At 39.7% G+C, this 27,228-nt stretch overlaps 1 protein-coding gene across 1 annotated transcript in view; it reads right to left on the reverse strand.

Moving 5' to 3' along the window:
• Positions 1-24,910: 24,910 nt before the first annotated feature.
• JPH1 (junctophilin 1) overlaps positions 24,911-27,228 on the reverse strand; it is a 97,445-nt gene continuing 95,127 nt past the window's right edge. The window contains exon 6 of the mRNA XM_090283748.1: positions 24,911-26,645. The gene's annotated coding sequence lies outside the window, so the exon portion shown is untranslated. The remainder of the gene's footprint in view (positions 26,646-27,228) is intronic.

Below are 27,228 nucleotides of genomic sequence, written 5' to 3' on the forward strand. Positions count from 1 at the left end.
AACAGGTCCATGCATGTTTTAAAAATTCTTGCAGCATACTAGTTGAAAATCATTCATTTAAATGATAGCCTTGCTGGGTAGAGTAATCTTGGTAGTAGGTATTTGCTTTTCATCACTTTGAATATTTTGTGCCAATCATTTCTGGCCTGCAAAGTTTCTATTGAGACATCAGCTGGAAAGCCTTATGGCAGCTCCCTTGTATATAGCTAACAGCTTTTCTCTCACTACTTTTGAGACTCTGTCCTTAACCTTTGGCATTTTAATTCTGACATGTCTTGGTGTGGATTTCTGTAAATTCATCTTGTTTAGGATTCCCAGGGCTGTCTGGACTTGTATGTCTGTTTCCTTCACCAGTTTAAGGGAGGTTTTTGGTCATTATTTCTCCAAATATGTTTTTAATCTTTTGCTCTCACTTCTTATTCTGATATTCCTGTGATGTGAGTGTTGTTACATTTGCTGTTCCAGAGGTTGCTTAAACTGTCTTCTTTTTTTTTTAATTTTTATTTTTGGTGTTCTGTTTTGTTGTTTTTGTTACCTTGTCTTTTCTTCTTTTCTTTTTTTTTTTAGCATGTTGTGCCTTTTTTACTTTTTTTAAAAAATATATTTTATTGATTATGCTGTTACAGTTGTCCCACTTTCTTTTCCCTCTGCTTCCCTCCAGCCTGTGACCCCTCCTTCCTCTAGTTGTCCCCCCTTCTTAGTCTGTGCCCATTGGTTGTGCATATAGTTCTTCTCAAGATCTTTCTGTCTACTCCATTCCCTCCTACTATGCTTCTTAATTCCTGCATTATCTCTCTGCTGACCTCCCCACAATATGTTCCCCATACCTATAATTCTTCCCCCCCCTTCTTGTTGCCTACTTAGTTTGCCTTTGTTTTGATTCCCTAGCTTATGTTGTTGGTTGTTGTGGTACAGTTTTCATTTTAATGTTCATAGTTTTGATCCTCCTTCTTCTAAACAAGTCCCTTTAACATTTCATATAACAATTCTTTGGATCTATGAACTCCTTCAGTTTTACTTTATCCTGGAAGCACTTTCTCTGCCCTTCTATTCTGAATGACAGCTTCGCTGGATAGAGTAATTGTGGTTGTAGGTTTTTGCTTTTCATTACTTTGAATATTTCTTACCAGTCCCTTCTTGCCTGCAGAGTCTCCTTTGAGAAATAAGCTGATAGTCTAATTGGGACCCGTTTGTACATAATTCTTTTCTTTTCTCTTGCTGCTTTCAAGATTCTTTATCTTTAATTTTTGACATTTTGATTATAATGTGTCTTGGTATGGTTCTCCCTGGGTCCAATTTATCTGGAACTCTCTGTGCTTTTTGGACCTGAAAGTCTATTTCCTTTCCCAAGTTAGGAACATTCTGCTTCATTATTTTTTCACATAATTTTTCAATTTCTAGTTCTTCTTCTTCACCTTCTGGCAACCCTATAATTTGAATGTTCATTTGCTTATAGCTGTCCCATAGGTTTCTGAGCCTCTCCTCACTTTCTTTGCTTTCTGTTTCCTCTTTCTGCACTGGTTGACTGTTTGTCCCGTCCCTATGTTCTGATTTGTTGATTTGATCCCTGGTTTTCCTTCCCTCACCACTTGTCTTGTATGTGTTTTCATTCATTCAGCAGGACTAGCCTTCATTCCTTCCCTGTCTTGTTCAATATCTTTTGTTAATTCTATAAGCTGCCTTATGACTATAGCTCTGAACTGAGCCTCAGAAAGATTTTCTATTTGTTCATCGGTTAATTCACATATTTGCTTTTTGGTGAGCTGTGTAATTGGGATCTCAATCATGATTTCTGCTATCCTGACTGTTTTCATTTATCTTTCCTTCTTGGATGGGGCTGTCACCCCTCCTGCGCTATCAGGGACAGAGCCCTGTGCACTCGTCACTACAGGGCGACCCTTCTCAGCACACTGTGGCACTTCTTGTGGCGGTGGGGGTCCAAGATGGATTCCTGCTGTTCCCTCTCCGCTGAGAGACTGGGAGCCTCCTCCTCCATCCCCACGCCCTCTGGGCCTCACAGTCCGAGGCAATGGGGGTCTGCCTTCCCTGGCGTTGGAATTGCGAACTGATGGGTTTGGTCTGCAGCCAGGGTTGGTTCCCAGGTGCTTTCTCCTCCCCTTAAATATGGGTGTCTGTGCTTACCAGATCCTGTAGCTGCCATCTCCAGTACAGCTTGATATCTGCACCTGTTTTGCCCCTCCTACCCATCCGGATAAGCACCACTTGTTTATAATTTCATACGTTGGACTTCCATGTAGCTTTATTTTCTGGAACTTCTGGTTATTTCTGGTTTTTCAGTAGTTGTAGTCCTTCTTAGTTTTGGAGGGAGATGGAGTGTGTCAGTCTAGGCCTCCATCTTGGCCCGAAGTCTTTGTTGTTATCTTATCTTTTCAATTGCTTATTCTATCTTCTAGTTTATTTAATCTGATATTGATTTCATCTAATGTATTCTTCATTTCAGTTATTGTAGGCACTTCTGAGTGATTATTTTTTTTATCTTCTCTACCTTTGTAGAAGTTGTCACTTAGTTTAGCCTTATTCTAATTTTATCCTTATAACCAGTGTTTTGAACTCTGTATCTGGTAGATTGCTCATCTCCATTTAATATCTTTCTGGAATTTTGTCCTGTTGTTTTATTTGGCATGTTTCTTTTCCTCCTCATTTTGGCTTCCTCCCTGTATTTGCATATTAGGTATATTTGGTATGTCTTCCAGTCTTGGCAAGATGACTTTATGTAGGAAGTACCCTTTGGGGCCCAGTGTTGCACTCTGGCGACCTGAGCTGGGTGCTCCAGGTGTGTTCCTTGTATGGGTTGTGTGTGCCCTTCTGTTGTAGTTGAGTCTTAACTGCTTTTGGTACATTAATAGGTGGACTGACCCTTAGACTTACTGGCTTTGAGGGCTAGCCATAATTATAGCAGATGGGCTATTGTTGGGGGCTGCCCCCTTGGAGTGGGATTTGTTTTTGTGGGGCTCTGATGCCTGCTGAATTTTCCTTTGTGTGTGTCATTTGTGGATCTGGTTGGGAAGTACTCAGATGTAGTCTGAAGCTGACCTCAGGGTGTGTTTTTCTGGGGCCTCTTGAGAGAGGCTCTGGGTGCAGGCCGAGATTAGCTATCTATGCCTAGCCCAGGACAACCTGGTAGATGCTACAAAGTGAGTTGCTGTCACCTGTGCTGGGCTTGAAGGCATCTAGGAGAGGCTATGCTGGGAACCAATTTTGGCTGCCCCCAGTTGGGGCTGCTTAACAAGAGAAATGGGGCCAGCTGAGGCTAGCCACTGCTTGTTTGGTGTTTGTGAATCTTTGAGAGATTTTAGAAAAGTCTGTAGTGTGAGCCAAGGAAGGCCACTTGTGTGGAAAAGCAGCTAGAAGAGGTTCAAACCAGGTGTGTGAGTTGGGTGGGGTGGGGCCTCAGTGAATCACCACAGCAGGGTGAGTGATGTTAGCTAAGTTAATGAAGAGCTTGGATTTGGTACCCACCTCTCGCTGCAGGCTGAGTGCTGGGGTGGAGGCATAGAGAACTCAACAAAGGAATAATGGCATGTCCCAGCAGTTCCATGCTGAACCTTGCCCTCCAGCTCTTGCCCTGAAGCTAGTCGATTCAGTTCCTCCTCATATGGCCCTGATGCTTTTGTAGTTGCTGCTCCAGTGCTGGAGCCCAGTGCTCAGGTATTAGGACCTGTAGTTTCTAAATCTCCAGTACCCTCATTCTCACTCAGCCATAATCCCTGGTAGTTTTCACAGCCAGGTATTATGGGGACTCCTCTTCCTGGCCCTGGGCCTGTGGGAAGGGGAGCTCAGTGTGGGTCTGAGACCCCTCAATCCACAGGGGTGACTTCCACAGCCAAGATATCCCTCCTAATTCTTAATCACCACACAGTGTGTGTAGGACTAGCCTGTTCTGCATCTCTGTGCCCCTACCAGTCTAGATGTGGCTTCTTTATATCCTTAGTTATAGGAATTCTGTTCAGCTAGTCCTCAGGTGGTTCCCAACAATAGTTTTATAATTTAGTTGTAATTTTGATGTGGTCATTGCAGGAGGTGAGCAGTGTTTACCTACTCCACTGTCTTGACTGGAAGTTGATATATCATACTCTTTACTGTAGTAAATGAACAGCTTTATCAATCACTTGCTGAACAAACCTTGGGCCTTCACTTCTGTGTTAATTTTACTAATAGTTTGTCTACATCATATTTGGGATTCAAGAGAATTCCAAAGTGAGAATATCAAAATCAAAAGAACACCATGCTATTTGTCTAAATCTTTTAGGTCTTTTTGGTGGTGTGTGTGTTTTTCTGGGTTAACCCTAGATAACGAGTTCAAACACACACAACCAAATTCATTTATAATGTGCCTCTTACTCCAAAAATACCAAGATATCATTTAAATGTTAAACTTTTGTTAATACTGTTTAGTATTTTATAAGGTTAAAAATGAAATATCATAGATAAATAATTACTAGAAGTCACATAACAGTAGGATTGTAAATACATTATTCAGACCTTCTAACAGACTCTACTATAGTTACATCAACCGAGTGGCATTAAGGGACTTACAGAAATGGGCTTATAACCCATAATGTTACCTTCAATTTAATATTTTCTACCTTTTCATGGCTAATTATTGTGACAGTGTGGAATAATGCTGACCAATATATGAAATGAAAAAGCACAATATTGGGAGAGAAGATGGCGGAGGAATGAGGGGAGGCTGCACTTTCAGGCTCCCGAGACCCGTCTATAGTTTGGACTAATTGCAGACAGAATATCTCAGTGAGCATCTGGACACTGGCAGGAGTCAAGCCTTGGCAATGCTGGATTAGAGAAAAACCATCTGGGAACAACCTGTTTAGTGAGGATAGTGGAGGAAAAAGGGACGAGATGAGATTTCTGACTGGGGTGGCTACCCGAGCTGCAGCTGGAAGTACACAAAGGCATTTTGGCGACCAGAGGCTTCTCCAGAGAGGAATCGGGAGGAGAGCGGATCCCTGCCCACTGGCAGAGAAAGGACTCGACCAGGTGGCATTGACACTGAAAGATAAGAAACAGCATACTGCTGTGCAAGTGAGAACTTAATTTTCCTTTAAATTCTTCTCTTGTGAACTGCGGAGAGGGATGGAAAGTTTGGGGGTGATAGGACATTCCTCAGGAGCGCAGGCATAGAAGTGTGCTCGTCTACTCCCCAACCTTCCCCTTGGGTCGTGCAGGTGTGAATAGGGAAGTGCCCTCATTCACTGACCCACGTGCACAGGGCCACGTGTCCAGGTGCCCCTCGGACACACCCCAACAGACATAAGATCAGTGCCCCAATGGGCGCAGGGAGGGCCCACTGGACATGCAGAAGACTGTGCGAAGACACTCCTGGCCAGTTCCAGTGGGCACCAGCCCGGAGCGCAGACCACTTACTCAGGCTCTGCTCGTGCCCACCCAGGTGGGTGCAAGAATGGCGGGCTGCTGCGATGCGGAAACAGCGGTGGCAATGACTCATAGATGCTCACTTCCACTGTGCACAAGTGTCCAGTGCCCTGCACTAAGAGGCGAGAGACCAACTCCCAGAGCATGGCTCGGCAGGCCTGAGGCTAGTTCTCGGGCCTCCTTGCGCACTCACAGGCATGCGTGCAAGGGCACCTCAGCTAGCACCAACAGGCACCAAAGGAACACACCGTGAAGGGGCACACCACTGCTGCAAGGAATAGGAACCTCCGATCCGCCTCATTAGACCAGCTGTGGACACAGGAAAACAAGAGGACACACAAAGGCTGAACTGACATCTACAAAAGAACTCAAGACAAAGTGGATAGAGTGACTCTCAATCAACTAGCCAGAATGAAGACCCTAACAAAGAGCATCTGAAAAATAACCAGACAGCATAAACAAACGACATAAAGGGTACACCAAGAACATCAGGCTAAGGAGATCAAAGAGACTGCACCACTGAAAACCCCAGATCTCCCATAAAGAATCTCATACCACAAAGGTGGGAAGGCAAAGCAGACAAACGCAAAAAACAAAAACAAACAAGAAGAATCCAACATGGTAAGATGCAGAAACAACCTCTCAATGAAAAGAAAAGGGGAATCCCCAGAAAGAGAGGTAGATGGAATAGACATAACCCAAATGTCAGACATGGAATTCAAAACAATGGTGTTGAAGAAGCTCAATATACTTGACAACCTTAAAAACAACTATGACAACCTCCAAGGAAGTGACCAACAGCTCCAAAAAATTACAGGGAACTTGCAGAGAACTACACCAGCATAAAAAAAGACATAGAAGCTATTAACAAGAACCAGGAAGAAATGAAGAATTCAATCTCTGGACTGAAAAACACAGTAGAATCAGTCAAAAGCAGACTAAACGAAGCAGAGGATCGGATTAGTGAATTAGAAGATAATGTAGAAAAAAATTCTCAGATGATACAGCAAAATGAAAAAAGATTGAAAAAGTATGAAGGAGACGTAAGGGAATTACAGGATAGCATAAGGAAGAACAATATCAGAGTCATTGGAATTAAAGAGGGATCAGAAGAACAAGGAATAGATAAACTGATAGGAGAAATAGTGACAGAAAATTTTCCCAACCTGATGAGAGAAAATGTTATGCAAGTTCAGGAAGCACAGAGAGTTCCAATAAAGAGGAACCCAAAAAAACCCACTCCAAGGCACATCATAATTAAAATGGCAACATTCTAAGACAAAGAGAGAATCCTGAAAGCAGCAAGAGAAAAACAGCAAATTACATACAAGGGAGCTCTGATAAGGCTATCGACCGATTTCTCAACAGAAACACTACAAGCCAGAAGGGAATGGTCAAAAATGTTTCAAGCAATGAAAAACAAAGGCCTACAACCAAGAATACTGTACCCAGCAAGGCTCTCATTCAAAATGGAAGGTGAAATAAGGAGTTTCTCAGACAAAGGAAGACTAAAAGAATAGTCTCCACCAAACCAGCATTGCAAGAGATGCTAAAGGGAATGTTCTAAGAAAAAAGAAGAAAAAAAAGAGTAGAGGAACAGAGGTACAAAGGGAAATGAATAAATACCTGTCAATAATAACCTTAAATGTAAATGGATTAAATACTCCAATTAAAAGACATAGGGTAACGGAATGGATAAGAAAACAGGACCCACATATTTGCTGTCTACAAGAAACACACCTCAGTGGAGAGGGAAGATGGCTGCTGAGTAGGGAAAGTGTTCTCTGCTCTCTCCTGTTACGGAGAGACTTCAGGAGCAAATGCGGAGAGGAGTGACTGAGTGAGTGTGAATCTCTGATAGCGTGAACAGAGAGGGGAACGTAGGAGCAGGGTGGAGGGGTTTACCATGCACTACAGGCTGACACATTCCAGGACCCTACCATGCCCGAGGGCTCATTAGCAGAGAGCTGCTTGGAGGCTCCCCCTGCTAGGGGCAATCTGACAAGTGAAGTCTCGTAGGGAGTTAGGGAGAGGATTCGGCTGAAAAAGCCAAAGGTGTGGGAGAACAGTGAACAGCCAGGACTGGGAGAAACTGTGTGATCTGAGTCTAGAGGGAAACCTACTCAGCTGCAACCTATGATTAAAAGCTCAGCATTCCAGGCACGCGCAGCACTCGCGCTAGGGCCCTACAGAACAAAGGGACAGTTTTGGGACAAGGAGACCGGCCTACTCGAAAAAGCCGCTGCGGAACTCCGGACCAGGGGAGAGCTCCTGAGCAGGAGAGCAGTGCATGCACCCACGCTTTGAGTGACCACACTAGAATCCCACAAAACAAAGGGTTGGGTTTAGGGCAAGGAGAGAGGTAGGGTGCGCAGGGTATGTAAGCAGGGAAGCGAGCAGAGGCTGTGGCTCGGGAGTGGAAACGGTTTTGGGGCAGGGAGAAGGGCCCACAGGGAAAGGCCACTGCGAACCTCCAGACTTGTGGAGAGCTCCTGGGTAGGAGAGCGCCACGTTGACCGGTTGACCGACCACACTAGAGTCCTACAGAACAAAGGGATGGTGCTCGGGCTGGGAGGAAGGTAACATGCACAGGCCTATAAACAGGGAAGCGAGCAGAAGCTGTAGCTCGGAAGAGAGACAGTTTTGGGGCAAGCAGAAGAACCCACGCGGGAGAGCTGATGCAGAGCTCCAGACTAGGGGAGAGGCCCTGGGCAGGAGAGCGCCACTGGGCCCAGTGCTTTGACCAACTGTGCCAAAGTCCTACAGAACAAAGGGGCAGTCTTGGGACAGAGAGAGAGGTAACGTGCACAGGCATATAGATGGGGAAGCGAGCGGAAGCTGTAGCCCCGGAATAGAGACACAACTGGGGGCAGGGCAGGGATTGCTGGCAGGCACAGGCTGGTCCAACGGTGGGAAGGCATAGCTGGACAAGCCTGAGGAGGGCTGAGGGTGCCACAGGAGGGAACAACCAAACGCAGCTCACAGCAGAGCGGCAGTAGGCCCATGAATAAAAGACTAGCAACCTCATAATCAAGCAGGATCTTCCCACAGCCAGCCAACCAACCAGAAAAGATTTGAAACCCATGGAATTTTGAATAGGGGCGGACCCAGGAAGGAAGGAAGGAAAAACAAAAGACAAACAAACAAAAAAAACCCCCCAGAGACTGTGCCTAAAAGTTGAATTGAGTTAAAATCCTCTCATTCTTTTATTTCTTACTCTCTCCCTTACTGCCCCTCCTGTCCTTTCTTATTCTTTCTTCTCCCCTCCTCCTCCCTCCTTTCTCTCTCTTTAGCATGTCTCTCCTTCATACTATTCTTTGTTAATTTTTCAATTTTAAGTTCTTTCCCTTCCCTTCATATTCAGTTCATATTCCCTTCCCTCCCCCTTATTCTCATCCTCCCTCCGTTTCCTTTCTCTCTCTTTCCTTCTTCCATGCTAAGTACTTTCAATTTTATTAAATTTTTTTCTTTATTTCATCTTCTTTCCCTCTCCACTTTTTTTTCTTTCCTAAGCCTTATTTTCCTTTTCTCCCTATATATATTCTCTTTCTTTCTTTCTCCCTATTCCACTTTATTTCCTAATCTTTCAATTTTTAAATTATAATTTTAATCTATTCCCCTCCCTTTTCTCCCTCCCCCTCTTACCCCTTTTCTCTTTCCTCCCCATCCCTTCTCTCCTCTCTCTCTCGTACTTCTCTCCTTCATCCTATCCTTTGTCAACTCTTCAATTTCAATTTTTTCCCTCCCTAATCTCTCCTCCTCCTTTCTATTTCCTTCCCTCCCCTATTCTTTTCCTCTCTCATCTTTTTCTTTCTTCTCTTCTTTCTTTTTAAGTACTTTTAATTTTATTAATACTTTTCTTTATTTTGCCCCCTCTCCCTGTCCTTTCAATTATTTTTTTCTTCCCTTTCCCATCTCTTATTCTTCTCTCTCTATATTCTCTCTTTCTTTCTATCTCACTATTTTATATCATGTTTTAATCGTTTTTTTTTAAATTTTAATCTATTCACCCTTCTTCTCCCTCCCCTTTTCCTTTTTTCTCTTTTCTACCTTCCTTTTCTCTACTTCCTCTCTCTCTTTCCTCTCTTCCTTACTGTCTTGCTATTTTCTACTCTGTATTTTTATTCTTGAAAAATTCTTTTTATAATCTGTTTCCTACCTTCTAACCCCCTCAGCCCTCTGCTTCAATTTTTGGCTGTCTGCTTGGATGTCTGTTGAGTCTATCCTCCCTTTCACACTAAACATATAGCATATACCTATTATATAATCCTAATACTATAAACTTCCACTTTCTCACTTCATACTGCAACCCTCTCCTCCTTTTCAAACATACAGTGTAAATGTTAATTGCTGTCTTGCATAGCCTTGATCCCAATTGCTAATATTATTACTCTATGACCTTCCCTCTCAAAAATTACCCTTTCGTCATTTAAAACAACTCCTATCTGTTTCTCCTATGAAATAAGAGTCTCAATATCTCCACAAGTATATTAATACGAGCCAATTTCAACATATAGTGAGATTTTAGTTGGGGGAGATACTGGAGGGTGTGGATTTCTTGCCTGGGTTGTGTGATTACATTTTAACAGCACCTCCACAAAAGATCTCAAGACAAGGTGGGCAGAGTGACTCTCAATCAACTAACCAGAGGAAAAGACCCACCAAAGAGTAGCTGAAATACAACCAGACAGATTAAACAAACAACATAAAGGGCAACACAGATGGAGATCCAAGATGGCGGAGGAGTAAGTGGAAGCTACACTAACCTCCTCCCAGGACCAGTATGGATCTACAACTTAATTTTGGAGAAATAATCTGGGATAACCAAATGAACACTAGCTAGAAAGAAGTCTTATAGCCACAGAGAGAAAGAAAAGGCCGCTACATCACAACGTGACTGGTAGGGAGTGCAGAGACACGGAGGGGCTGGCTGGGCTCCCAAGGGTGGCAGCTGAAGGGATTGAGAAACAGCTCAGCAACCGGGGGTTATCCCTAAGAAGTGCAGGGTCTAAACCCCCAGCTGGGCTTCACAGCCTACAGCAACAGAGTAGAAAGTAAAATAGTATCCAGCTGTGAAAAGTGAAAAGCCACAGGGTTTCTTCTAGACCAAGAGAAACAGCAAAAGAAAAAGAGCTCTTAAGTGGATCACATACAAAAATATTTTGACCCCCACTTACCCTGGGCTCAATCAGAGGGAAGGCAGAGAAGAATGGAGACATTTGGGGAAAGTTTGGCGCAGTTGCTTTTAGGGGAGAACTGGGGGAGCAGCTGACCGGGTCCCAGTGCTAACTCATCCCCAGTACTGCAGGCAGGCCATTCCCCTCCAAGTGGTGACAGCCTGAGGGGAAACAAAAGCCCTGCCTACAGGAATTAAGCTGCCACATCCATGGTCCTTAAGCCTGATGACTACTCACAGATTGAATAGATTAACAACTAAAGAAGACAGACAAAGGCAGTAGATCCCTGGATGTCTCCAACAGGCTGCCTACGGCCAGACTGGTACATGATCTGATGCTACCAGAGGCAGATCCAGGAAGTGCAGATCATTCTAAGGAGCACCAACAAAAAATAGGAGTCACAAAAATGGGGAGAGAGAGAACCCCCCATCGAAAGGAAATGTAGGCTCCCCAGAAAGAGTGCTAAATGAAATAGAGGGCAGCAAACGATCAGATATGGAATTCAACACATGAATTACGGAGAAGCTGAATGAGCTCAGCGGAAACTACAAAGAACTTGAGGGAAACTACAAGGAACTCCAGAAAAACTACAAGGAACTTACTGAGAATTGCACTAGCATGAAAAAGGACATAGAAGCTATCAATAAGAGCCAGGAGGAAATGAAGAATACGATCTCTGAATTGAAGAACACAGTAGAAGGAACTAAAAGCAGGCTAGAGGAAGCAGAAGATCAGATCTGTGAGCTGGAAGACAATGTAGACAAAAAATCCCAGACAGTGTAACAAAATGAAAAAAGACTGAACAAGACTGAAGAGATTCTAAGAGAGCTACAGGACAACATGAAATGTAATAATATCCGTATCATAGGAATTCCAGAAGGAGAAGAAGAAGAGCAAGGGATAGAAACCCTCTTTGAAAAACTAATGACAGAAAAATTCCCTAACATGAAGAGAGAAAGAATCATGCAAGTCCAGGAAACACAGAGGGTCCGAATGAAGATGAACCCCAACAGGCCCACTTCAAGACACATCATAATTAAAATGGCAACATTCAAAGACAAAGAGAGAATATGAAAAGCAGCAAGAGAGAAACAACTAATAACATACAAGGGAGCTCCAATAATGCTATCATCAGATTTCTCAGCAGAAACACTACAAGTCAGAAGGGAATGGCAAAAAATATTCCAAGCAATGAAAAATAAAGACCTACAACCGAAAATACTCTACCCAGCAAGGTTCTCATTCAAAATAGAAGGTGAAATAAGGAGTTTGCAAGACAAAAGAAGGCTAAAAGAATACAGCTCCACCAAACCAGCATTGCAAGAGATGCTAAAGGGTCTGCTATAAGAAGATAAAGAAACAGAGAGAGACAGAGAGGAACACGAGTACAAAGGGGGAAAATGACAATGAATAAGTACTTATCGGTAATAAACTTAAATGTAAATGGAGTAAACGCTCCAATCAAAAGACATAGGGTAGCTGAACGGATTAGAAAGAATGACCCACATATATGCTGTCTACAAGAGACCGGCCTTAGAACAAAAGATCTACACAGACTGAAAGTGAAGGGATGGGAAAAAGTATTTCAAGCAAATGGACATGAAAACAAAAGCTGGGGTAGCAATACTTATATCAGACAAAACAGATTTCACAGCAAAGGCCATAAAAAAGACAAGGAAGGACATTTCATAACACTTAAGGGAAAATTCCATGAAGAAGATATAACCTTTATAAATATATATGCACCCAACTTAGGAGCACCCAAATATGTAAGGAAAATTTTGAAAGACTACAGGGAAGATATAGACAGCAACACACTCATAGTAGGGGACTTTAACACCCAGTTGTCAACAATAGACAGATCTCCAAAGCAAAGAAACACCAATTATTGAGGCACTGAACAACACTCTAGATCAAATGGACTTAGTCGATATATATAGAACTTTTCACCCCAAAGAAGCAAAATATACATTCTTCTCAAGTGCACATCGAACATTTTCAAAGATAGACCACATGGTAGGACACAAAACAAGCCTCAACAAATTCAAGAAAATTGAAATTATATCAAGCATCTTCTCAGATCACCATGGCTTAAAACTGGAAATCAACCTCAAGGAAAAAACTCAAAAACATTCAAAGTCATGGAGAATGAATAACATGCTATTAAACAATAAATGTGTTAACAATGACATCAAAGAAGAAATCAAAAAGTTTCTGGAAACTAATGATAATGAACACACAACAACCCAAAACCTATGGGTTCAGCGAAAGCAGTCCTGAGTAGAAAGTTCATAGCAATACAGGCCTACCTAAAAGAGCTAGAAGAATCTCTAATAAAATAAGAAATGAAAGAGGAGAAATCACAACCGATACCACAGAAATACAAAGAATTGTAAGAAATTATTACGAACAAATGTATGGCAACAAATTTGACAACCTAGAGGAAATGGACAAATTCCTGGAAACTTATAGTCTTCCCAAACTAAATCAAGAAGCAGAAAGCCAAAATAGACCAATAGCAACTAGCGAAATTGAGGCTGTAATCAAAAAACTTCCAGCACACAAACGCCCTGGACCACATGGCTTCACCCGTGAATTCTACAAAACATTTAGGAAAGAACTAACTCCTATCCTCCTAAGACTATTCCAAAAGACCCAAGAAGAGGGAAGAATCCCAAACTTGTTCTATGAAGCCAGTATTACCATAATCCCAAAACCAGGTCAAGATTCAACAAAGAAAGAAAACTACCAGCCAATATCGCTGATGAACATAGATGCTAAAATCCTCAACAGAATATTGGCAAAGTGGATCCAGCAACACATTAGAAAGATCATACACCACGATCAAGTGGGATTCATCCCAGGGATGCAAGGATGTTTTAATATTCACAAATCAGTAAATATAATACACCACATAAACAAAATGAAAGACAAAAACCACATGATCAAATCAATACATACAGGAACAAGACAAGGATGTCCACTCTGTCCACTCCTATTCAACATAGTCTTGGATGTCTTAGCCACAGCAATCAGACAAGAAAGGAAGAAAAGGAATCCAAATTGGAAAAGAGGAAGTAAAGCTGTCATTATTTGCAGATGACATGATAGTGTACATAGAAAACCCTATAGACTCCACAAAAAAACTACACAGCCTAATAAGTGAATTTGGCAAAATAGCAGGGTACAAAGTCAATATTCAGAAATTGAAGGCATTTCAGTACACCAACAATAAAATCTCAGAGATAGAAACTGAAAGAAAAATCCCATTTACCCTAGCAACAAGAAAAATAAAGTACCTAAGGAATAAACTTAACAAAGGAGGTAAAAGACCTCTACTCAGAAAACTACATAACACTGAAGAAAGAAATTAAATAAGATACAAATAAATGGAAGCATATACCATGCTCATGGATGGGTAGAATCAACATAATCAAAATGGCCAAACTACCCAAGGCAATTTACAGATTCAATGCAATCCCTATTAAAATACCAATGACATTCTTCACAGACCTAGAACAAATACTTCAAAAATTTATATGGAACCAAAAAAGAGCCCAAATAGCCACACCAATTTTGAGGAAGAAGAACACAGTAGGAGAAATCATAATACCTGATATCAAATTATACTACAAAGCGACGGTAATGAAAAAAGTCTGGTACTGGCATAAGAACAGACATATAGATCAATGGAACAGAATAGAGAGCCCAGAAATAAACCCAGGTCTATATGGTCAACTAATATTTGACAAAGGGGGAAGGAACATCAAATGGAGTGAAAAGAGCCTCTTCAACAAATGGTGTTGGGAGAACGTGGACAGGGACATGCAAAAAAATGAAACTAGACCATGAACTTACACCATACACCAGAATAAACTCAAAATGGATCAAAGAATTAAATGTAAGCCATGATACCATAAAAGTTCTAGAAAAAAAAATAGGCAGGAAAATTTCAGATATGCCATGTAGCAATATTTTCACTGATATATCTTCTAAGGCAAAGGAAATAAAGGAAAGAATAAACAAATGGGACTACATCAAACTAAAAAGTTTCTGCTCAGCTAAAGAAAACATCAGCAAGATGAAAAGGGAACCAACCATATGGGAAAATATATTTGCCAATGATACCTCAGACAAGAAGTTGATCTCCAAAATATATAAAGAACTCATATGACTCAACACCAAGAAGAGAGACAACACAATTAAAAAATGGTCAAAGGACCTGAACAAACACTTCTCCAAAGAGGACATACAGAGGGTCCTTAGACATATGAAAAAATGCTCAACATCACTAGCCATCAGAGAGATGCAAATAAAAACCACCATGAGATACCACCTCACACCAGTCAGAATGGCCATCGTCAACAAATCAACAAACAACTTGTTCTGGAGAGGATGCAGGGAAATGGGAACCCTGGTGCATTGCTTGTGGGAATGCAGACTGGTGCAGCCACTATGGAAAACAGTTTGGAATTTCCTCAAAAAACTAAAAATGAAACTGCCTTTTGAACCAGCAATTCCATTGCTAGGATTATATCCGAAAAATCCTCAAACACCTATCCAAAAAAACCTATGCACCCCTATGTTCATAGCAGCACTATTTACAATAGCCAAGTGCTGGAAACAACCTAAATGCCCATCTGTAGATGAGTGGATCCAAAAACTGTGGTACATTTACACAATGGAGTTCTATGTAGCAGAATGAAAGAAGGAACTTCTACCATTGGCAACATGGATGAAACTAGAGAGAATTATGCTTAGTGAAATAAGCCAGGCAACAAAATAAAAATACCTTATGCTGTCACCTATTATATGAAAGTAATGAACAACACAAACAAATGAACAAAATTGAACCAGAGGTATGTAAACAAGGAGTAGACTAACAGTAACAATGGTGGAGGCGGAATGTAGAGAAGCGGGTAAGAAGGGGAAGAGTCTAGTCAAATAACATGTATAAATGACCAAAGGACATGGACAGCTGAGTGGGGACTAAATTTTGGAGAAGGAGGAAAAAGGGTGCAGGGAAGCAAGAGGGGGAAAAAAAAAGTGAGACAACTGTAATGGAAAAACAAACAAAAAAATTCTTAGTGGGGGAAAAATGAAAATATGAATGGAAATGCCAGTTCAGTTAATATTAGGACAAGGATTTTCATTCACACTGTATATTTTTCTCCCTAACTGATCCCTCCAGAGTTTGGCATTCTAAAGAAGTAAGTAATGACATAAGTTTATTTGCATAAAACTAATAAGACCAGTTGTTAATAGGTTTTTTTTTTTTTTTTTGACCAAGACGTTGATCGGAATGTCATGCTTAAAGGAGACATGCTTGGGCTCTGGTTGTCACCAAAAAGTCCTGAGTAACTGGGAATGACTTTCGAAGGTAATAAAAGCCAACGAGATAAAAGGCCTGATACCGTGGTTGGTTGTGCGGTTCACAGCAATCTTTCCAGGGAAGGTATGAAAGTTGTTTTTCTGAAAGATGGCTAGATGGGACCTTAAGGCACAATGGAAAACCAGAAGGGCTTGGAAAAGACAGGTGTGTACCAACAAGGCTGAATGCCAGGTATGTGGCTCAGCTTTTGTGCCCTGAAGGGCAAACTGAAGGTAACCCTAAATGTTCCTTGCGTAAGTTTCAGCAAAGCACAACTAAAGATCATAAGTGGTCATTTGCTGCTCTTGTTGCGGTTATGCAAATGAACAGGATATATTAAAAATGGACTTAATGCAGTCCCTTTAATGACAAGGAGGGTAATCTTAGGGAGAAAAATCATTATTCAAGGAAAATCACAATGATCAGTGATAGACTGTAAAGTAGTGCAGCTAACCGTCTTTAAAGTTTCTTTTCATTTAAAATATATTTTCACTTGAAAGTTAAACTATGTCTGTGGTATCATCAAATATTTAAGTTACAGGCAAGAAGAATGTCAAATGCCTTGCAACCGGATGTCTTTTCAGTAAGACAGTCTTACAAATTTAGAGACTTGTTTGTGGGTTATGTTACAGAAATTAACATGTGTTTTCTGTTTTCAAAGGGAATAAGCCTATGATCTCATTACCTGAGTGATTGTATGTATGTATAGGCCTCACTTAATCCTGTCTGCAGTGCTGCCTCCTGAGACTCAATGGTTTGGCTGAACTAAGTGGCTGGGTTGGTGAAGAATGAGGAGAATACAACAAGGATGCCAGCCTGTTAAACCAAGCACGCTGTTGCCGGGGACAGCCAACTGACCTGGAGTGTGCACGATCCTTCCCTATGTGGGAAGGCAACCCTCCCCTCCACACGCCTACTCTTATTAGGGATGTCTGGACCTAAGGGTAGGTAGGATGACGACCATGTCCAGCTTGAAGCAGCTATAGGAGCTTGAGACCTTCGTCCATTGTACTTTATAAGATTATAAAGGGTCTTAATATCTGAGGAGGGATTATTTTTTATTGTTAAAATAGTTAATCATTTATTTATTAAAAAAGAAGAAGAAGAAGACTATATGAAAGGGTGAAGGGGAGAGTTTATATGTACAAACCATGGGCATGGACTTGGGGGGGGGATTGCTGGGGGAGGGGGTGCAGGATGGAGGGGAGTAAAGGGAAAAGATTGGAACTCTTGTAACAATATAATCAATAAAATATACTTGAAAAAAAAAGTACTACAAAAAAAAAAAAAAACAAACAAAAGAAACACACCTCAAAAGATTTACATAGACTGAAAGTAAAGGGATATAAAAAAATATTCCAAGCAAACGGACCTGAAAAAAAAGCTGGGGTAGCAGTCCTCATATCAGACAAAACGGATTTCAAAGCAATGGCAATAAAAAGAGACAAAGAAGGACACTTCATAATACTTAAAGTAACAATCCATCAAGAAGATATAGCACTGATAAACATATATGCACCCAACATAGGAGTACCCAAATACATAAAGCAAATACTAGAAGACCACAAGAAGGATATTAACAACAACACACTCATAGTAGGGGAATTCAACACTCCAGTATCAATGATAGACAGATCATCGAAGCAATGAACACCAAGGATATACAGGCACTGAACAACACACTAAATCACATGGACTTAACTGATATATATAGAACTTTTCACCCCAAAGAAGCAAAATATACATTCTTCTCAAGTGCACATCGAACATTTTCAAAGATAGACCACATGGTAGGACACAAAACAAGCCTCAACAAATTCAAGAAAATTGAAATTATATCAAGCATCTTCTCAGATCACCATGGCTTAAAACTGGAAATCAACCTCAAGGAAAAAACTCAAAAACATTCAAAGTCATGGAGAATGAATAACATGCTATTAAACAATAAATGTGTTAACAATGACATCAAAGAAGAAATCAAAAAGTTTCTGGAAACTAATGATAATGAACACACAACAGCCCAAAACCTATGGGACAGAGCAAAAGCAGTCCTAGGAGGGAAGTTCATAGCAATAAAGGCATATCTGAAAAGGATAGAAGAATCTCAAATAAAAATCTAACCCTAAAGCTACAAGAACTAAAACAACAACAACAACAAACAGAGCCTGGGGCAAGAAGAAGGAAGGAAATCATCAAGGTCAGAGCAGAATTAAATGACATAGAGACTAAACAAACAATCCAAAAAATTAACAAAACTAGGAGCTGGTCTTCGAAAAAATAAGCAAAATCGACAAGCCTCTAGCCAGGCTCATCAAGAAAAAAAGAGAGAAGACCCAAATAAACAAAATCAGAAATGAAAGAGGAGAAATCACTACTGATACCACAGAAATACAAACGATAGTAAGAAATTACTACAAACAACTGTATGGAAAGAAACTTGACAACCTAGAAGAAATGGACAAATTTCTAGAAACATATAACCTTCCAAAACTGAATCAAGAAGAAGGAGAAAGTCTCAACAGACCAATAACAAAGAAGGAAATTGAAACAGTAATCAAAAATCTCCCTGCACACTAAAGCCCTGGACCGGATGGCTTCACAGGTGAATTTTACAAAACATTTAGGGAAGAACTAACTCCTACCCTCCTCAAACTATTCCAAAAATCCAAGAAGAGGGAAAAATCCCAAACTCTTTCTATGAAGCCAGTATTACCATAATCCCAAAACCAGGTCAAGACACAACAAAGAAAGAAAACTACAGGCCAATATCACTGATGAACATAGGTGCTAAAATCCTCAATAAAATATTGGCAAACAGGGTTCAGCAATACGTCAAAAAGATCATACACCAGGATCAAGTGGGATTCATCCCAGGGATGCAAGGATGGTTTAATATTCGCAAATCAAGAAATATAATACATCACCTAAACAAAATGAAAGACAAAAATCACATGATCATATCAATAGATGCAGAAAAAGCATTTGATAAAGTACAACACCCATTTATGATGACAACTCTCAGCAAAATGGGAATGGAGGGTGCATACCTTAACATAATTAAGGCTATATACGAGAAACCTGAAGCCAACATCATACGCAATGGACAAAAACTGAAAGCATTCCCCCTGAGATCAGGAACTAGACAAGGCTGTCCACCCTCTTCACTCCTATTCAACATAATGTTGGAAGTCCTAGTCACAGGAATCAGACAAGAAAAAGAAATAAAATGTATCCAAATTTGGAAAGAAGAAAACTATCATTATATGCAGATGACATGATAGTATACCTAGAAAACCCTATAAACTCCGCTACAAGACTACTTGATATAATAAATGAATTTGGCAAAATAGCAGGGTAGAAATAAATATACAGAAATCTAAGCCATTTCCGAACACCAACAATAAAATATCAGAGACAGAGCAAAAGAAAATACCATTTCCTATAAGAACAAGAAAAATAAAGTACCTAGGAATAAACTTAACCAAAGAGATAGAAGACCTGTGCTCTGAAAATTACGTAACACTGAAGAAAGAAATTAAGGAAGATACAAATAAATGGAAGGAAATACCGTGTTCTTCAATGGAAAGAATCAACATCATCAAAATGGCCATACTACCCAAGGCAACTTACAGATTCAATGCAATCCCTATTAAAATACCAATGACATATTTTACTGACCTAGAACAAATACTCCAAAAATTTATATGGAACCAAAAAAGACCCTGTATAGGAAAAGCAATCTTGAGACAGAAGAACACAGCAGGAGGAATCACGATACCAGCCATCAAACAATACTACAAAGCCACTGTGATTAGAACAGTCTGGTACTGGGATAAGAACAGACATTTAGATCAATGGAAGAGAATAGAGAGTCCAGAAATCAATCCAGGACTATACAGTCAACTAATATTTGATAAAGGAGGAAGGAACATAAAATGGAGTGAAAAGAGCCTCTTTAACAAATGGTGCTGGGAGAACTGGATGGGGTCATGCAGAAAAAATGAAACTAGACCACCAACTTACACCACACACGAGAATAAACTCAAGATGGGTCAAAGACTGAAATGGAAGCTGTGACACCATAAAAGTCCTAGAGGATAACATAGGCAGGAAAATTTCAGATATCCCACATAAGAATATTTTCATGGATACATCTCCTAAGGCAAGAGAAATAAAGGAAAAAATAAACAAATGGGACTACATTAAACTAAAGAGTTTCTGCTCAGCAAAAGAAAACATCAGCAAGATAAAAATGAAACCAACCATATCGGAAAACATATTTGCCAATGACATCACAGACAGGGGACTGATTTCCAAAATATATAGAGCTAATACGACTCAACATCAAGAAAACAAACAACCCAATTAAAAAATGGGCAAAGGACCTGAACAAACACTTCTCTGAAGAGGATATACAGAAGGTCCATAGACACATGAAAAAATGCTCAACATCATTAGCCATCAGATAGATGCAAATAAAAACCATAATTAATACCATTTTACACCACTCAAAATGGCCATCATCAACAAATCAGCAAACAACAAGTGCTGGTGAGGATGTGGAGAAAAGGGAACCCTACTAAACTGTTGGTTGGAATGCAGACTGGTGCAGCCACTATGGAAAACAGTATGGAATTACCTCAAAAAACTAAAAATGGAACCGCCTTTTGAACCAGAGATTCCACTTCTAGGATTGTATCTGAAAAATCCTAAAACACTAATTCCAAAAACTTATGCACCCCTATGTTCTTAGCAGCACTGTTTACAATAGCTAAGTGCTGGAAACAACTTAAATGCCCATCTGTAGATGAGTGGATCAAAAAACTGTGGTACATTTACACAATGGAATACTCTGTAGCAGAAAGAAAGAAGGAACTCCTGCCATTTGCAACAACATGGATTGAACTAGAGAGAATTATGCTTAGTGAAATAAGCCAGCCAAAGAAAGAAAAATATTATATGATATCACGTAATGCAGGAAACTAAAGAACAACACAAACAAACAAACTAAGTAGGACAAAGAGCAGAATAGCAGTCAATAGCCGGGATGGGGGAGGGAGAGAAGGGGAATAAGGGAAGGGTTTAGTCAAGGAATGTATATAAATGACTCATGGACATGGGCAACAGGGAGGGATATGATTGTGGGAGAAGGGGTGGGCTGGGTGGGGAGAGTAATGGGGGAAAAATGTGACAACTGTAATTGAAAAACCAAAATATATATATATATATATATATATAAATATAAAGAAAAAGCACAGTATTTTTATTTTTAAATTTAATCTTTATTGTATTTTTTCTATTATCATTTAGTCCTCTTATACTCCCCTCCCCCCTAGCAGTAACCTCAGTGTTGTCCATGTCCATGAGTCCTTTTCTCTTTTTTGTTCAATCCTTCCACCCTCTAACCTCCTCCACAAACTAGCTGTCATCCTGCTCTCCATCTATGAGTCTTCCCCTGTTTTGTTAGTTCAGTTTATTAGATTCTACATTTGAGTGAAATCATATGGTATTTGTCTTTCTCTGACTGGTTTATTTCACTTAGCATAATTTTTTCCAAGTCCATCCATACTGCTGAAAGGGTCAAATTTTTTTCTTTTTTACAGCCAAGTAAATCTCCATTGTGTAAATATCCCATAGTTGTTTTATCCACTCATCTACTGATGGACACTTGAGTTGCTTCCATACCTTGGTGATTATAGATAATGCTGCAATGAACATAGGGGTGCTTATGTTCTTTTCAATTAGTGTTTTGTGTTCCTTTGGATATATTCCCAGAAGTGTGGTTGCTGGGTCATAAGGCAGATCCATTTTTAATTTTTTGAGGTATCTCCATACTGCTTTCCACAGTGGCTACACCTGTCTGCATTCCAAACAACAGTGCAAAAGGGTTCTCCATTCTCCACATTCTCACCAGTACTTGTTATTTGTTAATTTATTGATGGTAGCTATTTTGACAGGTGCGAAATTATACCTCATTGTGGTTTTAATTTGCATTTCTCTGATGATTAGTGATGCTGAGCATCTTTTCATATGTCTGTTGGCCATGTGTATGTCCTCTTTGGAGAAGTATCTATTCAGGTCCCTTGCCTATTTTTTTATTTGGATTGTTTGTCTTCCTGGTGTTGAGTTATATAAATTCTTTATATATTTTGGAAATCACTCCCTTGTTAACTGTATCACTGGTGAATATGTTCTGCTATACACTGGGTTCCCTTTGTATTTTGTTGATGGTTTCTTTAGCTGTGCAAAAGCTTTTAAATTAGATGTAGTCCCATTTATTTTTTCCTTTGTTTCCCTTGCCCTAGGAGATACATCCACAAAAATATTGCTACAAGCAATGCCCAAGATTTTGCTGCCTATGTTTTCTCCTAGGATTTTTAAGTGTTAGTTTTGGGTCTAACACTTAAAGTCTTTGATCCATTTTGAATTTTTCTTGCATGTAGTATATGAAAGTGATCTAGTTTCAGTTCTATACACATATCTGTCCAATTTTCCCTATACCATTTATTGAATAAACTATCTTTAGCCCAAAGTATGTGCTTGCTTCCTCTGTCAAATATTGACTATAAAGGTGTGGGTTTATTTCTGGGTTCTCTGTTCTGTTCCATTGATCTATGTATCTGTTTTTATGCCAGTACCATGCTGTTTTTATTATTATGGCTTTATAGTATAGTTTCATATTAGGTAGCATGACTCCTCCAACCTTGTTCTTTCTCAGTATTGCTGTTCCTATGTGGGATCTTTTGTGGTTCCATATAAATTTTTGAAATATTTAGTTTTATAAAATACATCATTGAAAAAGCATAATATTTAAAGTCAGATCAAAATTACAAATTTTTATAATTTTTGGCTATAGGACCCTGGGCAAGTCATTTAACTGCACAAAATCTTCCACAGGAATTTTATAAGAATTTCATGAGACATTGATGTGAAAGTGCTTTGTAAAGCAAACATCTCGTATTCTATACTGAAAAGCACACATGAATGTCAGGAAGGGAGTTTGTAAGTGTGACATTTGGGTTTTAGAGTGAGAAAGACTCAGTGATCACCACTGAAAAAAGAACATCACATGAACCTGTTGCATAATTAAACCTTATAAAGAGGCCTTTAGTAGGACCTCACTTTATTTTTTAATGTGTTTGAGGCACTTATAGGCATTTAACATTTTTTTCCTAGTTCCATCAACTAGTAAAAGCTAACACTTACAAAACAGTTACTATGTGCCAGGCACTGTACTAACCACTTAATGTAAATGAGCTCACTTCATTCTCACAACCAGCCTGTGAGGTCAGTGCTATGGTTATACCCATTTTAAAGAGAAAAAAAACAGGGGAATAGATTAGAGGAGTGACAGTCAATCAGAACCACAGCCAACAGTTTATCCATATTTATGGCATTCATCAGTATTCCTTATATTATTTTGTTGTTTTCTCCTACCCCCATTATTCTGACCCCTATAGAAGCTGTTAGAGAATACTGAAGTACTTTCCAGTACTTTAGGAGTAAGAATGAACTGTTGGACATATTTCACAAACCTGGGGATAATCAAACATAGCCTCGTGAACCATACCCATAGATGGGCAGACTGTGCTATGTCTAAAGCTACATATGAAGTTGGAAACATGGGGCTACACAATATCCCAGAGCATGAAAAGAGGGGGGCAAGTGGCATTAAGTGTGAACCTGGGGAGCCTACGCACCATGACTTTTGAAAAAGTGATTGCATTAAATGAGCATGCAGACTATTTTCCAGATTTTCCCCAAGCTAACAGTCTTCTCCAGAGCTTTGGCTGCAACCATTAGACATGTGGTTTGGATATGAATCTGGAATCAGTCGTCTTTCTAGCACCCTGTGCTTTTCCCGCCTGCTCCCAAACAGCCTGTTCTGTGTTGCATTCCTTTAGGATTTGCTGGGAGATTGTTTAAATTGGTAAATCTGTTAGTACCTACTGGGGATAACTTTGTGCATTATTTATATGGAGGTCTCCAATATATTAGCTCTCAACCAGAGGAACAGATCTGGGTATTTATCAGTGCCCTGGCAGTTCCCTGGGAAGCTGTTCTGGAGGAGGCCCTTTTATTATACCTCTGAGGCAGCTTGCCTACACCAGGACCAAGAATGGCTTCAAAGGGAGCCCAGTGGCTGCACACTGGCCTAAGCTTCCAGAAGTGTGCTTAAGCAGTGGGGACCATAACAATGTATTAATTTATTTGGGGCACAACGGTCAAAAAACTTTAATTAACTGAAAAGTACCCATGCAAGAGGGAATTTACTCCAAATTTGAGGTTTTTTTAAAAAACAGGAGGAGACCTGAAACCCTGGATAGTGTAATAATACAATTAATGAAGGCAAGAACAAGAGCTGGGAATCTTATTTTGCAAAATTATTTGGAAGGCCCAGGATGAAAGAAATATAGAAAGCAATAATGGTGTAGTAGAACAACATTCTGCCCTATGGCTTCTTGCAGCACCACCCCTCCCCACTTTTTTAAAAAAATAATTAATTGTTTATTTATTTTTAGAGAGAGGGGAAAGGAGAAAGAGAGGGAGAGAAACATCACTGTGTGGTTGCCTCTCACTCACGTCCCCAACTGGGGACCTGATGTGCAACCTAGTCATGTGCCCTGACTGGGAATCGAACCAGCGACACCTGGTTCACAGGCCGATGCTCAATCCACTGAGCCACAGCAGCCAAGGCTTCCCACTTTTCTATTGTTAATTTTTCAGCTGGTCTTTCTTTCAACACTACTATGACCACCACCCAAAATTTCACATAACTGCAGACAGTAATTTACTCACAAAAGAAACACACCTGCAACTTCTTAAATAACCAACTTTTTTTTATTAGAGCAGATACAGTTGTGAAAACTGTACATTATACATTTTGGTTTCAAGGATTATAAATAAAGGAACTCATAGGTGGGAGTTCATTTTCACAGCAAGAAACTTTAAATAAACAAGTCATATTTTATTAAGTACAATGGCAGACCTCATGTGCTGTCCAAAATGTAGAGTACAGTATAACAACCCATTAGAAAGAGCCTTTCTTGTAAAATACAGCTGTGCACATTTTAGAAAAATACCAACAATTTTGGCTTTGTTTTAAAAAAGCTTATAAATCATACATATATTTATAAATGGAACCAACATGCTCACTGTATAAACATAGCCTTTAGATATGTTACCCATTATTTCAAAGCATTACACGTTTTAAATAAACACTTAGTAAGATTAAATATTTTGTTTTTTATTTAAAAAAATCAGCTTTCCCAGTGAAAAGAGCTATGGGGTTAGGAAGAAGAAGTGAAGGTACTGAGACTGACATAGGAACTTAAATGTTTTTGGGGTAAAAATGTACTTCTTAAATTTAAAAGCTAAAGCAAAATGTAAAAAATAAATAAATATACAAGTGTAATTTTCATTTGCTCTCTTTATGCTTTCTTCTTTATTCCATATTGGTCACACCCAGGATTCTCAACATATTGTACTTCTGCAAAAAACACCACTGGGTTACTACCTTGCAGGTGACAGAGCATCCAGGCTACATCTGTGCTAACACATGAATTGTTTCTTATGCATTGAAAAGGTAACAAATAAGGCAAAAAGAACTGGATTAAACCATGCAGGTTGTGAAAATATTTAGGAATAGCTCCCTCTCCACAATGTAATGTTTCATAGATATTTAACAGAAACCTTTCCTCCCCTGATTTCTTTTTAAATAATTACTTTTAGAAAGACCATGTAGTTTCTCGAAGTAAGCATGCTTCTGAGTAATAAAGGATGAATTATACAACAGCAAAAAATCAGATTATGTCATAATAACATAGGACTGTGAAAGACAAATACTTAAACAAAAATGTCTAAGCCTTTAAGATGTGAAATAAAATTTAAAAAGGACTTTGAAAAACACAAAAGGCATAAAATTGAGAAGCAGTGATTTCACAAAGCTTTATGCTTTACCTGAATGTATTCAACAAAAATAATCAGTTGGAAAAAAAAAGGAAGAGAAGAGCAGTTATTAATAGCATCTTGCTTAACTTTCATGGGAATTAACATAGCCACTGACAAGATTTTATTTGGTTGTAAAGTACGTCAGCAATGAAACTGAATCTTTTAAACACCGATTACTGCAATCCATGCAACATTCTGACTTCTTAGAATTCTGTTGTCTTTCAGCTTTTAAAATTGAGCACCTTCTAAGGGCATAAATAATTCACTTCAGTAACATTAAACATATTTAAAATTAAATTATTAGGAAGGTATAATGCTTTCAAATTGCTAAATTTTAAAGATAAACAGCCTTTCATCAAAGGTTTAGGAAGACTAAATGACATAAAAAAAATGTATTGCTGTCAAAATCAACAAACACATTTTCTCTAGAATTTTATTGTTTATTTTCCTTGAGATGCAACATGTGTGTTTCATCTGGCCAGGACCGCACGTGGTAGGTGACCATACATCATATTTAAATAAACAGCAAAAATAGTCGTGCACTAGCAAACACAACGTTTTCTCCCAGAATGTTCCAGGAGAGGTTAAAGCAGCAGGTCATGGCATAAGACTGCTGAGTGATGCTGCTACCTCGTTCTTGTAATGAGACAGGAGTGAATGTTGGAAAGGTGGTGCAGCAACACAATCCTCCAGCCGCATTCCTTGGGCTCGTTTGTTTCCCCAGCTCCCTACTGAAAACGTCAGATGGTAAAATAGTAAGGCAGCTGTTGACTTCCATCAACAACAACAACAACAACAAAACAACGCAGCTCCATACATTTCCAGTTTAGTCACACTCTGCTAGGACAGATAGAGTAGCCAATGCCAAGAACTTTGCCAGATGGGGCTACTTCAGCAGATTTTTAAAAAGAATTATAATTAAGTTTTGTGCTCCAACATGGATGCTTGCTTCAGCTCCCAGAGGACCCCAAAGCAATAAAGCACTCGCAGGGGAACTGAATGGGTACTCTGGCTGCATTTTCCAAGTTTCATTTCTCTCGTGAGCCCATTCTAATTCCAAGCCTTCTGCCCTGTGCCTGAGTCTGACAGGGGTGTGCCATTTAAAGGGCCAATGACACCACTGTGGAGAACTGTGGGCCAATACTACTAGTTGTCATGACTTCACCGGAAGGGTGAAACAGTTGTATCATTGAATAACTATGTTGAATCACATTCAGGCACAGCCAAAATTAAAGTGAAGGACAATATGTAGTTGTTGAAAAGAATGTGAGTTTGAATATGGGAAAAAATGTTATATTTCATGATTTTTATATA

The sequence above is a fragment of the Furipterus horrens genome, unplaced genomic scaffold (genome assembly GCF_987537825.1).
Source record: "Furipterus horrens unplaced genomic scaffold, mFurHor1.1.pri manual_scaffold_7, whole genome shotgun sequence".
NCBI lineage: Eukaryota > Metazoa > Chordata > Mammalia > Chiroptera > Furipteridae > Furipterus > Furipterus horrens.